Source organism: Ovis canadensis, chromosome 1, assembly GCF_042477335.2.
Source record: "Ovis canadensis isolate MfBH-ARS-UI-01 breed Bighorn chromosome 1, ARS-UI_OviCan_v2, whole genome shotgun sequence".
NCBI lineage: Eukaryota > Metazoa > Chordata > Mammalia > Artiodactyla > Bovidae > Ovis > Ovis canadensis.
This window is the reverse complement of record NC_091245.1, coordinates 163286538-163300183: the sequence shown is the minus strand read 5'-3', so window position 1 is coordinate 163300183 and position 13646 is coordinate 163286538.

Sequence of the window (13646 nt, the reverse complement as noted above, 5' to 3'; positions counted from 1 at the left end):
ACATGATAGTATACATGTTAGAATGTCATTCTCCCAAATCATCCCACCCTCTCCCTCTCCCTCTGAGTCCAAAAGTCCGTTATACACATCTGTGTCTCTTTCCCTGTCTTGCATACAGGGTCGTCATTGCCATCTTCCTAAATTCCATATATATGTGTTAGTATACTGTATTGGTGTTTTTCTTTCTGGGTTACTTCACTCTGTATAATTGGCTCCAGTTTCATCCATCTCATCAGAACTGATTCAAATGAATTCTTTTTAACGGCTGAGTAATACTCCATTGTGTATATGTACCACAGCTTTCTTATCCATTCATCTGCTGATGGACATCTAGGTTGTTTCCATGTCCTGGCTATTATAAACAGTGCTGCGATGAACATTGGGGTACATGTGTCTCTTTCAATTCTGGTTTCCTCGGTGTGTATGCCCAGAAGTGGGATTGCTGGGTCATAAGGTAGTTCTATTTGCAATTTTTTAAGGAATCTCCACACTGTTCTCCATAGTGGCTGTACTAGTTTGCATTCCCACCAACAGTGTAGGAGGGTTCCCTTTTCTCCACACCCTCTCCAGCATTTATTGCTTGCAGATTTTTGGATCGCAGCCATTCTGACTGGTGTGAAGTGGTACCTCATTGTGGTTTTGATTTGCATTTCTCTAATAATGAGTGATGTTGAGCATCTTTTCATGTGTTTGTTAGCCATCCGTATGTCTTCTTTGGAGAAATGTCTATTTAGTTCTTTGGCCCATTTTTTGATTGGGTCGTTTATTTTTCTGGAGTTGAGAAAGAAGAATGGAACTGGAGGAATCAACTTGCCTGACTTCAGGCTCTACTACAAAGCCACAGTCATCAAGACAGTATGGTACTGGCACAAAGACAGACATATAGATCAATGGAACAAAATAGAAAGCCCAGAGATAAATCCACACACATATGGACACCTTATCTTTGACAAAGGAGGCAAGAATATACAATGGAGTAAAGACAATCTCTTTAACAAGTGGTGCTGGGAAAACTGGTCAACCACTTGTAAAAGAATGAAACTAGATCACTTTCTAACACCGCACACAAAAATAAACTCAAAATGTCTACTAAATTCTTTAGAATTCATTTGTCCATTACCATGATACCATGATCACTCCCAGGAAATCTGACATGGATGAATAAATATACATATTCTTACATACACACACATACACACACACACACACATATATGAATAGTTCAGTGAATATTCAATGTATATATATATAAAATTTTTCCTTTTTCTAATCTCTTTCAAGATGTTAATGGTTTTAATAATCTGGACATTGCCTTATAGAGGTGTTATATTTAATGTATATGATTATGTCAACATTAGACTCAAGATGTAACACACATACACACACACAAATATACTTTGCAAGGATACTTTAAGCAAGATATTTTGTGTTTTCCAATGCATCACATCAGAGGACACATACATGTCAGACAGTTTCAGACACTGTCAGCAGTGCTCATTTGATCACTTGTTTAAGGTGATATCCCACAGGTCTTTTTATTTTGAAGATGTACTTTTACTCTTATAACTAATTTGTAATTTGTAGGGGGTGCTATTACTAAGTCATTTCATCTGGGTTTTTAAATTTATTTGGATAGAGCTATTTAAATCCAATATTAAGTCACTTTATCTAGCTTTTGCATAGAGCTATGTAAACCATATTCCATCTATAAATTATTTAAAATTATTTAACAAAATTTTATCAATATAATTCTTTTAAATGATCTTAATATATTCTGATATATAATTTCTCTTTATTTTGTATTTAAGAAATCTTGCAATTTCGGTTTATATTTTTTGTCTTCCAGGAGTCACTTAATAAAGATATAAATTTCAGAGAGGATGAATCATTTCTTTCTTTTTCTATTAATACATGGTCCATGGCCTTGTGATCAGAGACTTTTTATTTTTGGAATTTATGGAACTTAATAAGGCTTTATTTAGGTGACTTTGCTATGGTTTTTCCAGTGGTCATGTATGGATGTGAGAGTTGGACTGTGAAGAAGGCTGAGCGCTGAAGAACTGATGCTTTTGAACTGTGGTGTTGGATAAGACTCTTAAGAGTCCCTTGGACTACAAGGACATCCAACCAGTTCATCCTAAAGGAAACCAGGTGTTCATTGGAAGGACTGATGCTGAGGCTGAAACTCCAATACTTTGGCCATCTCATGCGAAGAGTTGACTCATTGGAAAAGATCCTAATACTGGGAGGGATTAGGAGCAGGAGGAAAAGGGGACGACAGAGGATGAGATGGACGGATGGCATCACCGACTCCATGCACATGAGTTTGAGTGAACTCCAGAAGTTGGTGATGGACAGGGAGGCCTGGCGTGCTGCTATTCATGGGGTCGCAAAGAGTCAGACACGACTGAGTGACTGAACTGAACTGAACACATATTCAATTCTAGGAGTGACCTACGTGCAATTGAATAAAGTACAGGAAATGAAAGTATATAAAATAAGGACAAACAAACAAGACTAAGTATATGAACAGATGAGATACAGTTAGTGCCTCTATCATACCAGACTTATAGAGATGCCAGATTTTTGTCCTAACAGTATAATATTGAGGCAACATGTAAATAGTGAATTGGTGACACTGATAAATGCTTCCATAGTTCTCAAACACAATGGCTTAAAATTTTTAAGATTGTTTTTACAGTAGAAAAGAAAACAGATGAAAAATTATTATAGAAACTGAAAGAATAGTAAGGAGATAACAAAAAATATATTAAACTAAGTAATACATTCTTACTTATAGGTATTTCAGTAAATTATTTCTGAAGTGATTAGCTTCACCATGACATTGTCAAATAACCTGGTTTCTCAAACTGGATATAAAATACTTCAGAAATGTTTAATAAAATCAATGATATTAAAATAGAGCAAAAATAGATTGAATAGTATTATGTGGTCATTTAAGCTAATTAATTAGGAATAGTGAGCTTTACCATGTGATCTGACTGATTTAGCCCCATGTCTGAGGTCAGGGGCAGCAGCCGAGAGGAGCTACCCCACATTGGAGATCAGGGGCGGTGACCAAGAGGAGCAACCCCACATCCAAGGAGCAGTGGCTGCGTGGGTGCAGGAGGGCCGAGAGGAGCTACTCCATGTTCAAGGTCAGGAGGGGCAGCAGTGAGGAGGTATTTCTTGTCCAAAGTAAAGAGCAGTGGCTGCACTTTGCTGGAGTAGCTGAGAAGAGATATCCCATGTCCAAGGTAAGAGAAACCCAAGTAAGATGGTAGGTGTTGAGAGAGGGCAACAGAGGGCAGACATACTGAAACCATAATCACAGAAAACTAGTCAATCTAGTCACACCAGAACCACAGTCTTGTCTAACTCAATGAAACTAAGCTATGCCCGTGGGGCCACCCAAGATGGATGGGTCATGGTGGAGAGGTCTGACAGAATGTGGTCAAATGGGCCTTAGAAAGCATCACTACAAACAAAGCTAGTGGAGGTGATAGAATTCCTGGAATGGAAGAAACACAAGCTGGAATCAAGATTGCCAGGAGAAATATCAATAACTTCAGATATGCAGATGCCACCACCCTTATGGCAGAAAGTGAAGAGGAACTCAAAAGCTTCCTGATGAAAGTGAAAGAGGAGAGTGAAAAAGTTGGCTTAAAGCTCAACATTCAGAAAACTAATATCATGGTATCTGGTCCCATCATTTCATGGGAAATAGGTGGGGAAACAGTGCAAACAATGTCAGACTTTATTTTTTGGGGCTCCAAAATCACTGCAGATGGTGACTGCAGCCATGAAATTAAAAGACGCTTACTCCTTGGAAGGAAAGTTGTGACCAACCTAGATAGCATATTAAAAAGCAGAGACATTACTTTGCTAACAAAGGTGCATCTAGTTAAGGCTATGGATGTGAGAGTTGGACTGTGAAGAAACCTGAGCGCTGAAGAATTGATGCTTTTGAAGTGTGGTGTTGGAGAAGACTCTTAAGATTCCCTTGGACTACAAGGAGATAAAACCAGTCCATTCTGAAGGAGATTAGTCCTGGGTAGTCTTTGGAAGGAATGATGCTAAAGCTGAAACTCCAGTACTTTGGCCCCCTCATGCAAAGAGTTAACTCATTGGAAAAGACTCTGATGCTGGGAGGGATCGGGGGCAGGAAGAAAAGGGGACGACAGAGGATGAGATGGCTGGATGGCATCACTGACTAGATGGACATGGGTTTGAGTGAACTCCGGGAGTTGGTGATGGACAAGGAGGCCTGAAGTGCTGCAATTCATGAGGTCACAAAGAGTCAGACATGACTGAGTGACTGAGCTGAACTGACTGAGTTATGCTGAGGGAGAGTTACTTTACCTGTATAGCCAATTTTCATAAAAATTTTTCTCAGTTCAGTTCAGTTCAGTCTCTCAGTCGTGTCCACCCTTTACAACCCCATGAATCGCAGCATGCCAGGCCTCTGTCCATCACCAACTCCCAAAGTTCACTCAGACTCACATCCATTGAGTCTGTGATGCCATTCAGCCCATCTCATCCTCGGTCGTCCCCTTCTCCTCCTGCCCCCAGTCTCTCCCAGCATCAGAATCTTTACCAATGAGTCACCTCTTCGCATGAAGTGGCCAAAGTACTGGAGTTTCAGCTCTAGCATCATTCCTTCCAAAGAAATCCCAGGGCTGATCTTCTTCAGAATGGACTCGTTGGATCTCCTTGCAGTCCAAGGGACTCAAGAGTCTTCTCCAACACCACAGTTCAAAAGCATCAATTCTTCGGCGCTCAGTTTTCTTCACAGTCCAACTCTCACATCCATACATGACTACTGGAAAAACCATAGCCTTGACTAGACGGACCTTAGTCGGCAATGTGATGTCTCTCCTTTTGAATATGCTGTCTAGGTTGGTCATAACTTTTCTTCCAAGAAGTAACCGTCTTTTAATTTCATGGCTGCAGTCACCATCTGCAGTGATTTTGGAGCCCCCCAAAATAAAGTCTGACACTATTTCCATTGTTACCCCATCTATTTCCCATGAAATGATGGGACCAGATGCCATGATCTTAATTTTCTGAATGTTGAGCTTTAAGCCAACTTTTTCACCTCTGCTTTTGCTTTCATCAAGAGGCTTTTGAGTTCCTCTTCACTTTCTGCCATAAGGGTGGTGTCATCTGCATATCTGAGGATTGAATTTGTAAATACATTTGAAATAGTAATAGTGGTCCATGCTCATAGTATTGTCTTAAAGACAATATAAGCTATTACTACTGAGAATATAAGTACAGTCATGTCATTTATAATACAAATGTGGGAGCATGGCCTTCTTGACAAATACAATATAATATTAATAAATTAAATATAAATTTAATGTAAAATCACTAGATTTTGCTTTATCAGCAACAATTTCACTAGTATTTAACAGATAACAGCCCACAGACCTGGAAAAGATCAGTTTTCATTCCAATCCCAAAGAAAGGCAATGCCAATGAATGTTCAATCTACTGCACAATTATACTCATTTTACATGCTAGCAAATTAATGCTCAAAATTCTTCAAGTGAGGCTCAACAGCTCATCAACCAAGAACTTTCTGATGTTCAAGCTGGATTTAGAAAGGGCAGAGTAACCAGAGATCAAATTGCAAACCTCTGTTTGATCACTGATAAAGCAAGAGAGCTCCAGAAAAAAAATCTATTTCTGCTTTATTGACTATGGCAAAATATAAGACTGTGTGCATCACAATAAACTGTGGAAAATTCTTCAAGAGATGGAAATACCAGACTACTTAACCTGCCTCCTGAGAAACCTATGGAGGTCAGGAAGCAACAGTTAGAACTGGACATGTAACAACAGACTGGTTTCAAATTGGGAAAGGAGTACATCAAGTTTGTATATTGTCACCTGCTTATCTAACTTATATGCAGAGTACCTCATGTGAAATGCCAGGCTGGATGAAACACAAGCTGGAATCAAGACTGCTAGGAGAAATATCAGTAACTTCTGATGTGTAGATGACACCTCCCTTATGGGAGACAGTGAAGAGGAATTCAAGAGCCTCTTGATGAAGGTAAAAGAGGAGAGTCAAAAAGTTGGCTTAAAGCTCAACATTCAGAAAAGTAAGATCATGGCATCCAGTCCCATCATTTCATGGCAAATAGATGGGGAAACAGTGGAAACAGCGACAGACATTTTTGGGGCCTCCAAATTTACTGCAGATAGTGATTGCAGCCATGAAATCAAAAGGCACTTACTCCTTTGAAGAAAAGCTATGACTAACCTAGACAGCTTATTAAAAAGCAGAGTCATTATTTTGCCATCAAAGGTCCGTCTAGTTAAAGCTATGGTTTTTCCAGTAGTCATTATGAATATGAGAGTTGGACTATAAAGAAAATTGAGCACTGAAGAATTAATGCTTTTGAACTGTGGTGTTGGAGAAGACTTTTGAGAGTCCCTTGAATTGCAAGGAGATCAAACCAGTCCATCTTAAAGGAAATCAATCCTGAATACACATTGGAAGGACTGAGTCTGAAGCTGAAACTCCAACAATTTGGCCACCTGATGGGAAGAACTGACTCGTTGGAAAAGACCCTGATGCTGGGAAAGATTAAACGCAGGAAGAGAAGGGGATGGCAGAGGATGAGAGGGTTGGATGGCATCAGTGACTTGAATGACATGAGTTTGAGCAAGGTCCAGAAGTTGGTGATGGAGAGGGAAGCCTGGTGTGCTGTAGTCCATGTGGTCACAAACAGTTGGACAGGATTGAGCAACTGAACTTAACAGGAACTTTTCAAATATACAAGTGCTTTTCCACTCAAAATTATACAGAGATTCTGTTTGAAATTAGGATAAAATGATTACTACAAAAAGAAAACATAGAATTTCATTATGTATTTAGGTAAAGTGCAGTTATATAATAAAATTAAAAAAACTTCAAATTCACCACTACTGGCAATACTAATAATTGAAATCTAATTATTGTAAATTACATAGGAAAGGAAGTACAGTGTCAAAGATCAGATCCTCCTTGGAGCTAGGTAAATTAATCCCTCACTTCAGCATTTCCCAGATGATACCCAAGACTCCTTAAGTCTGAAATCAATTTGGGGACCAGAGAAGGCAATGGCAACCCACTCTAGTTTTTTTGCTTGGAGAATCCCAGCAACGGGGGAACCTGGTGGGTTGCAATCTATGTAGTCGCACAGAGTCATACACTACTGAAGCGATTTAGCAGCAGCAGCAACAATCTGGGGACGTGACAATATGCCTGACAGCACAGTTGTTTGGGGAAACCCTTATTGAAACTTTGGTCAAAGTTATCCAATGTAAGTTCACTTCTGTCAGTGATTCTTGATCTTTATGGGGCAATCACCTATTTATAACTTTCCGAAAGCTGTGAGATTACAAGAATAAAGATTAGCTTCACGTTCTTCTGAGTATAAAGAAAACAACCAAACCAGGGGATGGCTCCATTTTTGCTTATTCTACCAACATAGAACACAGGGTAAGAAGTACATAAAACAAGCAACTTCAAATTCTATATGGGTAATTTGAAGATTGATTGGGAGATCAGCCTTTGCTGAAGAATTTTAAATAAAGAAAATAAAATAGCAGGAAAGTAAAATGAAGGTTTGATGTTCAACTTCTTAAAATGCACATATAACATTTTTAAACATGATTGGGAAGATCCCCTGAAGAAAGAAAAAGCACCCCACTCTAGTATTTACCTGTGAAATCCCATAGACAGAGGAGTCTCGTGGGCTACAGTCCATGGTGTTGTAGAGTTGGGCACAACTGAGCAACTCAGCAGCAGCAGCAGCAGCAGTAGCAGCAGCAGCATGATGAATACATATAACCTTCAACCCACAAACTACCATACCTTCATTTATTAAGAGTCCTTTTAAGTGCCACATATTTTGCTAGGCTTTGGGAATAGAGCAGTGGGTAGGATGGCTTACCTCTGCTCTCTAGTGCTCAGAGTTAGCAAAGGAGAAACATTCAAAAAATATGTATTAACACAAAATTATATTTGCACAGTTATAAAATATCCTATAAGGAAAAAGAAATACAAGATATTCTTAGAGGCAGTAATAGAGAAATCAAAATGAAAGTATTCTCCAAGACCACATTCATTTGATTTGAACATTTTCATAATTAAGTTTTTCCTGTTCAAGTCCCTCAGCAGTGAAAAAGCGACATTTGTGAATTAATTCTAGCTTAACTTTGTTCCCAGTACTATATGTGATATCCAATGGCAAATTCCATATAATACATACTGTTTCAGAGGGAGGAATGTTACTTTAAAACTGGCTGGAATTTAGTTGTTTATAATCCATAGATTGAAAAAGAAAGAACTTTCTTTTATGAAAACATCTTGATTTTTTTCTCTGTCTTTGTTATAGTAATGTTTTTGGTATTCTTATTGTTGGTGATGAGTTCACATGACTAATTTCCTTGGGGATGGCTTTAGACTAGGGAAAATGTTTGAATTTGATCTGTATAACAAAGTGTTAGAAGCTCTAAAATTTCCTTGAAGATAACATAGAATAAAACCTAGATGATTTTGAGTGTAGAGATGACTTTTTAGATATAACACCAAAGAGATGATCCATGAAATAAATTATAGGTTAACTGAACTTCATTAAAATTAAAAATGTTTGATCTGTGAGATACAATATTCAGAGAATGAGAGAACAAATCACAGACTGGGAGAAAATATTTATAAAAGTCACAGCTCACAAAGGACTGTTATACACAAAATACAAAGAACCCTGCTGCTGTTGCTGCTGCTAAGTCGCTTCAGTTGTGTCTGACTCTCTGCGACCCCATAGACAGCAGCCCACCAGGCTCCCCCGTCCCTGGGATTCTCCAGGCAAGAACACTGGAGTGGGCTGCCATTTCCTTCTCCAATGCATGAAAGTGAAAAGTGAAAGTGAAGTCCCTTCAGTCGTGTCCGACCCTTAGTGACCCCATGGACTGCAGCCTACCAGGCTCCTGTATCCATGGGATTCTCCAGGCAAGTGTACTGGAGTGGGTTGCCATTTCCTTCTCCAACAAAGAACCCTAGAAAGTTTTAAACTATCAAAACTCTTATTGCTGGATAAAGATAAGCAAGGTTATTTAAAAATAGGCTGAAGATCTTAACATACACCCTACCAAAGAAGATATTCAGGTGGCAAATAAACATATGAACACATGCTAAACATCATATGTTATCAGGGAAATGAAAATTTAAACAACAATAAGATAATACTTCACACCTATTAGAATGGCTAATATCTGGAATGCTAACAATACCAAATCCTGACAAGGATGTGCAGCAGCAGCAACTCTGATTCACTGGTGGTGATAATGCAAAATGGTATAGCCACTTTGGAAGAAAGTTTGGCAGTTTCAGAATTCACCATGCTATTACTATATGATCCATGAAACATATGTTCATTAAAACCTGCACATGGATATTTATAGCAACTTTATTCAAAATTGCTAAAACTGGGAGCATTCAAGATATTCTTCAATGGGTAAACAGATAAACTATTGCACATCAGATAGTGGAATACTATTCAGTACGCAAAAATCAAGCCATGAAAAGACAAGGAGGAAGCTTAAATATACATTACTAAAGGAAAGAAGGAAATTTGAAATGACTACATACTGTATGATTCCAATTATATGAGTTTTGGAAAAGGCAAAACTATGGAGACAGTAAAAAAAGATCAGTGATGGCCAAGGGTTGGGGATAAACAGAGATGAATAAGTGTAACAGAAAGGAAAGCTATGACAAACCTAGACAGTATGTTTAAAAGCAGAGACATTACTTTGCCAACGAAGGTCTGTCTTGTCAAAGCTATGGTTTTTCCAGTAGTCATGGATGGATGGGAGAGTTGGACCATAAAGAAATCTGGGCACTGAAGAATTGATGCTTTTGAACTGTGTTGTTAAACTCTGAGAGTCCCTTGGACTGCATGGAGATCAAACCAGTCCATCCTAAATGAAATCAGTCCTGAATATTCTTTGGAAGGACTGATGCTGAAGCTGAAACTCCAATACTTTGACAACCTGATGTAAAGAACTGACTCATTTGAAAAGACCCTGATACTGGGAAAGATTGAAGGCAGGAGGAGAAGGGGACAACAGAGGATGAGATGGTTGGAAAGCATCACCGACTCAATGGACATGAGTTTGAGTGAACTCCAGGAGTTGGTGATGGACAGGGAGGCCTGGCATGCTGCCGTCCATGGAGTTGCAAAGAGTTGGACACAACTGAGCGACTGAACTGAACTGAAGAGTGAACTGGTGATTAACATGTGTCAATATAGTTGCAAGAAATTTGGTAGTCTGGTGGGACAAGTTGATAACAGGGAAGTCTATGTGAGTGTAGACCAGGTTGTATATGGGAAACCTCTGCATCTTCCTACTCTGAACCTAAAACTGCTCTAAAAAATTAAATCTTAGAAGAATATGGCTAAGGCTAGGGCACTGCCCATCCAGGAATAAAAAAATACCTTTAATTGGTGGCTTTTGATTTTCTTGATTCCCAATTGGTGTAATATACAGGTAGAACCCCATGCATGTACATATGAACATTCCTGTGATCCACTTGGGGAATTTTTTTATTTCACTCTGCTGGACTAGATACACTGGCTCACAGGGGAAGAACGCTTTCCCCAAAAGGTGTAGAATCCTTAATGCTGTTAGTGTAGTTAGGCATTTGGACTTCTATTGTCAGTATTCTAACAGCAAAGAAAAGAATTAAGTTACTGAGAGGGATAATTGTTCTAATTAACATAAAACTGTAGGCTTGCTTCTACAAAATGCCAATAAGTAGGTTAATGTGTGGGACTTAGGTTATCCATGGGAACCATTATTTGAGATCCCTGCTTACTGATATTCACAAATTGGTAATCTTGACAAACACAGCCTATAAAAATGTAATAACAAAGAGTTTGACATGTAAGGGAAGAACACTAGATTACTTCACAAAAGAAGCTCACTAAACCTGCAGAAGTATTATCCAAGGCTGAAAAAGGTCTAGAAAAGACTTTTTATTGTTGTTCAGTCACTAAATTCTGTCCAACTCTGCAACCGCATGGACTGTAACACACCAGGTTCCTCTGTCCACTATCTCCAGGAGTTTGTTCATGTCCATTGACTCAGTGATGCTATCTAACCAACTCTTCCTCTGCTGCCTGCTTCTATTTTTGTCTTCAATCTTTCCCAGCCTCAGGGTCTTTTCCAATGAGTCATTTTTCACATCAGGTGGCCTAAGTATTAGAGCTTTAGCTTCAGCATCAGTCCTTCCAATGAATATTCAGGGTTAATTTCCTTTATAATTGACTGGTTTGATCTACTTGCAGTCAAGGGGACTATCAAGAGAGTCTTCTTCAGTATCACATTTCAAAAACACCAATTCTTTGGCGTTCAACCTTCCTTATGGTCCAACTCTTACATCTGTACATGGAAAAACCATAGCTTTGACTATTAGAGAACTTTGTCAGCAAAGTCCGTCTCTGCTTTTTAATACACTGCCTAGGTTTGTCATAGCTTTCCTTCCAAGTAGCAAGCATTTTTTAATTTCATGGCTGGAGTCACCATCCACAGTAATTTTGGAGCACAAGAAACTAAAATCTATCCCTGCTTCTATGTTTTCCCCATCTATTTGCCGTAAAGTGATGGGACCAGATGCCATGATCTTAGTTTTTTGAATATTGAGTTTCAAGTCACTTTTTTTACTCTCCTCTTTCACCCTTGTCATGAGGCTCTTTAGTTCCTCTTTGCTTTCTACCATTAGAGTGGTATCAGTGCATATCTGAAGTTGTTGATATTTCTCTCTGCAACTAGGTTTCCTGTTTATGGGCTTCCTGTGATTTATCCAGCCTGGCATTTCATGTGATGCATTCTGCATGTAAGTTAAATAAGCAGGGTGACAATATGTAGCATTGTGGTACTGGTCTTCCAGTTTGGAACCAGTCAGTTGTTCCATGTCCAGTTCTGACTGTGGCTTCTTGACTTGTATACAGATTTCTTAGGAGACATGTAAGGTGGTCTGGTACTCCCATTTCTTTAAGAATCTTCCACAGTTTGTCCTTTATCATGCCCATTCTTTCACAAAATGTTCCCTTGATAGCACTATTATTTTGAAGAGATCTCTAGTCTTACACATTATGTTGTTTTCCCCTATTTCTTTGCATTGTTCACTTAAGAAGGCTTTCTTATCTCTCCTTGCTATTATCTGAAATTCTGGATTCAGTTGGGTATGTTTTTTCCTTTCTCTTTTGCCTTTTGTGTCTCTTCTTTCCTCAGCTATTTGTAAAGCCTCCTCAGACAATCACTTTGCCTTCTTGCATTTCTTTTTCCTTGAGGTTGTTTTGGTCACTGCCTCCTGAACAGGTTTACAGAACTCTGTCCATAATTTTTCAGTCACTCTGTCTACCAGATCTAATCCCTTAATCTAGTTGTCACCTCCACTGTATAATAATAATAAGGGATTTGATTTAGGTCATATTTGAATGACTTAGTTTTCCTGACTTTCTTCAATTTAAGCCTGAATTTTGTATTAAGGAACTGATGATCTGAGCCACAGTCAGCTCCAGGTCTTATCCTTGCTGACTGTATATAGCTTTTCATTTTGCTGCAAAAAAAAACATAATCAATCTGATTTCAGTATTGACCATCTGTTGATATCCATGTGCAAAGTCATCTCTGGGGGTGTTGGAAAAGGGTGTTTGCTATGACCAGTGTGTTCTTTTGGTAAAATTCTGTTAGTCTTCACCCTGCTTCATTTTGTACTCCAAGGTCAAACTTGCCTGTTATTCTGGATATCTCTCTACCATCTAATTTTGCATTCCAATCCCCTGTGATGAAAAGGACATCTTTTTTTGATGTTAGTTCTAGAAGGTCTTGTAGTTTTTAATAGAACTGGTCAACATCAGCTTCTTTAGCATCAGTGGTTTGAGCAGACTTGGATTACTGTGATGTTGGGTAGTTTTCCTTAAAAACAGAGATCTTTCTGTTGTTTTTAGATCATACACAAGTACTGCGTTTCAGACTCTCTTGTTGCCTATGAGGACTACTCCATTTCCTCTAGGGGATTCTTTGCTACAATAGTAGATGTAACGGTCATCTGAATTAAATTTGCCTGTTCTGTCCATTTTAGTTCACTGATTCCTAAGATGTCAATGTTCACTCTTGCCATATGCTGCTTGACCACATCCACTTTACCTGTGTAAAAAAGTAACACAAATTAGATATTTTAACAGTGGAAATTTACTGTCTCACATTTCCTGAGGATGGGAGTCTGAGGTCAAGGTAAAAACAGGATTGTTTCCTTCTCTGGGAAAGGATCTATTCCACGCTTTTTCCCTAGATTCTGGCAGTTACTTGACCAGATGCATTGCTGATCTCTGCCTTGATGTTCACACAGTATTCTTAGATGCTTCTATCTGCAAATTTCTCCATTTTACTAAAGGACACCAGTCAAATATTATTATGGGTTCACCCTCTTCCAGCAGTACCTCATCTTGCCATTACTTCTGTAGAGTCCCTATTTCCAAATAAAGCTACAGTATGAAGTATTGGGGAACAGAACTTCACTATTTAGTTTCAGTTCAGTTCAGTTCAATAGCTCAGTCATGTCTGACTCTTTGCGACCCCAT